The 3543-nt window shown below is 50.8% G+C and overlaps 1 pseudogene; it reads right to left on the bottom strand.

The window, feature by feature from the left end:
- Positions 1–563: 563 nt before the first annotated feature.
- Positions 564–2014, bottom strand: LOC144095530 (eukaryotic translation initiation factor 4E pseudogene; annotated as a pseudogene).
- Positions 2015–3543: the final 1529 nt, after the last annotated feature.

The raw sequence follows: 3543 nt of genomic DNA, 5'->3' as shown, positions 1-3543 counted from the left end.
CGCACTCGCGTGTTCAGGGTGGACGACCCTGTAGCTCGCTTCGACTGGCGAATGCCTCGGGGACTGCAGAACCACCGTGCCTGATCATATTTATGACCACTGCAACACGTTGTAATGAATTCACATTACTAATTTGTCTGTAGTCTGCGCAAATCAGGATGAAAGTTCGAAACGGATGAGCGCACATATGCCTACTCGACCAACCCACAAATTACGCGAAATGAAAGCGCATTTTCATAAGGTCAATTAATTACGACGAGGCACAGGCACTACACAAGTGCGAGCACACAAACCACGCAAGCACACAAGCGTCTTTTCACAACGAATGTGCCCACCCCACACGTCCAGAGCATCCAGAGGCCGATCAAACAAGCGATGCTAAATGCACGCAGGACCGCGATCCACAAATCACAAATGACGCCAAGCCAATCCATAATCCATGAGTGAAAAATAACACTGGACCGGAAAATAACGTTTTCGTTATTACGACAGGTCGGAATAACGATTTGGCTTGGCTTTCCTGTGGTCGAAATAACGCCGACCAAAGCGGCGCAGGTTTGATTCCGGCCGCGACGGTCGAATTTCGATGTAAGCGAAATGCTAGTGGCCCCGTGTACTGTGCGATGGCAGGGCACGATAAAGGACCGCAGGTGGTCAGAATTATCCGTTGCCCTTCACTACGGCGCCGCTCACAGAGTGAGTCGCTTCGAGACGTTAAACCCCATTAAACCAAACCATTGTTCACTATCTGGTCAGGTGACGCATCAGTGGCACCTTGGTCCCTCTTGTCTGGAGCGCTTCCGCGCGGTCTCACCACGTATAGCAGACGAGAGCATTTCATATCTGCCGAACTAAATGCCCGCCTTTCGCGGAAGTCTAAGCCGCGCTATGCTCGGAGGCGACGTTCTCTGGCACTGGTGTAGAGCGGGCATCGAGGCACCCTGTTTACGATCACGAGACGCTGGCTCTCAAGAACGTGCTGCTCTCACGCGTGGATACACCAGCAACCAGTATCTAGAAGCCGGAGGCTCACGCCCACAGCTTCTAATGCAGTATACCCGACCGGAGACGCTGGCTACTAGATAGGCCTGTCCCACGCTGTGGAAAGAACCGGTCTAGGGACGCTACGCGCCCCGAGCAATAGAACGCTACCAGAGACGCAGAACTCTACATCACGCTAAAACTTTGGGGCGCCTTATGGTTAATGATGCAAGTTAGGGTGTTGTAGATCGCTAGGCAATGAGACAACTACTGAAGCAAGAAGAAAAAATGATTTTATTTTTGAAACAAATCAGTGCTTGGACATGTGTCCTAACACGACGTACACCTTGTCAGCAAAACGCCGTGTTCTAGAAGCTCTCAAACTGCCTCTCTGGCCTTCTTCGAGGAGCGTTCCTTGGTCTTCGTGTCATCATGGACCTGGTAATAAATAGAGCTCTTTGTACCGATATGCATTTCCAACTTCTTCTTCATGATCTCTTTGATCTGTCTGTTGCTTTCCACACTGCGACAGTCCGCCGTCCACACAGATACCTTGTCAGCCTTTTCCCGGACCTGAACCACAGCTCCACACACGTCGGCGCCGCGTTCGTCAAAGCCCTCGCCGATCAAGCACATCAGAATTTCGAGCCAGCAGTTGTCCGTCGCCGCCTCGACTTTGCCCAGCTTGACGAACCAACGGCCACCTCGCCTGTTACGGCTATCTTCCCACATGGGCTTGATGCCGTACTTGAACATGGAGTAGTCACATCCTTGAGCTATTTCGCTGGGACGCTTCATGTGGTTGTACACAGCCCAGAAGTCTTCGACCGTGTCAAACGAGGCGATCTCCAGAAGGTTTTCTTGCCAAGTGCGGTTCCTGTCGTTGGTGTGGTACCAAAAGCTCCACCGATGTTCCAGGGGATGCTTCAACCGTTCTTCGGGCGATGTAACTGTTTCAGCCTGTTTGGTTTGCGGGTCCCTCGCGCAATGCTCATTTTCGCCTGACATCGTGAACTGTACAGGAATGTTGACAGCCGACTGAAAGAACGCACCACCGCCTCCTCTATATATAGCCTTTCGTGAGGATATCCCAGCAAGCATTGCAACCACGCGGTGCAGCTTGGGAAAGAAGCTCGTTCCACGGCAGGCGTCCATACAATAGACAAACGAGCGTCCCAACGCTCGGACACGGAGACACCTCCAATGCAAGCACTGCACTTTCCCCTGCGTCAATGTTCCTGACACACATGCAAGGCGCCAAATGCGTTATCTTAAATCGCAGTACAGCGCTTAGTTTCAACAAAATGAGAATTTGAGGAAAGGAAATGGCGCAGTATCTGTCTCACATATCGGCTGACACCTGAACCGCGCCGTAAGGGAAGGGATAAATGAAGGACTGAGAGAATAAAGGAAGAAAGAGGTGCCGTAGTGGAGGGCTACGGAATAATTTCGACCTCCTGGGGATATTTAGCGTGCACTGACAGCGCACAGCACACGGGCGCCTTAGCGTTTAGCCTCCATCGAAACGCGGCCGCCCCGGAAAGTTGATTTTTAGGAAATAGTAACTGTCTCACACCTCGGTGGACACCTCAACCACGCTTTGATGGAAGGGGTGAAAGAGAGAAAGAACAAAGAGAGAAACAGTAGTAGTAGTGGAGGGCTCTGAAATAATTTCGACCACCTGGGGACCTCCGCAACCCACTCACATTGCACAGCCATGGGCTCATGTTGCGTTTCGCCTCCATCGAACCGCTGCCGCCGCGGCCAGGATTGAACCCGGGTCCTGCGATCTCATTAGCTGAGCGTCTTGAGTACAACTACACGCATATACGTGAAGGGGTATCTGAGTTTCACACATCCATAGGATTCTGACCGGAGCACGCGGTGATTGCGACGCGCGTCTGTTCTTTCCGATTTTTCCTCTCTCCTATATATTCTCTCTGCACGCGGCAGTAGGTGTGGCCAGTATTGTTTTTACAGCGAAACTGTATGCCTCTACCGTCCAAAAAAATTTTCTTGTCGTCGTCAGCAAAAAACGCCAGGCTAAAGAAAAACCACAAAACAAGCATCAAAACCACATGATTAATGATAAGGCGCGTGTGAACAATGGAAACACCGTCCGGCCCGTTTACAGCTGCCCCGAAAGGGGTTGACTTGATTCGAAGCCATCATGTGATGTGCAAACCGTATAATATATGATAACGGCGGCGGCATAACTGGCTAAAAATAATAAAAAAGTGAAAAAAAAGATTTAAAAAATTGGAGGACGCTTAAGCTTCGTCTTTAAGAGCGGTGCGTGAAAGCGTGTTGCAGCGTTTGCAAGGAGTCCACTGAACGCTATCGTCCGTCCGTTCGGCGCGACGCCTTGCCCATTGGACAATTTAAGAAAACGAAACATATGTTGGCGAAAACCCAAACCTCGCCCTAAGGCAAGGAAAATGAAATGAAAATTGGTTTTAAGGAAATGAAATGACGCCTGACTCGCATATCTCGCTGGACACCCAGACCGGGCCGTAAGGGAAGGAATATTTCCGAAGCGCGGTGCCACCAAGTACGCGTTCC

Source organism: Amblyomma americanum, chromosome 1 (assembly GCF_052857255.1).
Source record: "Amblyomma americanum isolate KBUSLIRL-KWMA chromosome 1, ASM5285725v1, whole genome shotgun sequence".
Taxonomy (NCBI): Eukaryota; Metazoa; Arthropoda; class Arachnida; order Ixodida; family Ixodidae; genus Amblyomma; species Amblyomma americanum.
The sequence above is the reverse complement of the archived record's forward strand: the minus strand, read 5'-3'. Positions and strand labels throughout refer to the sequence as shown.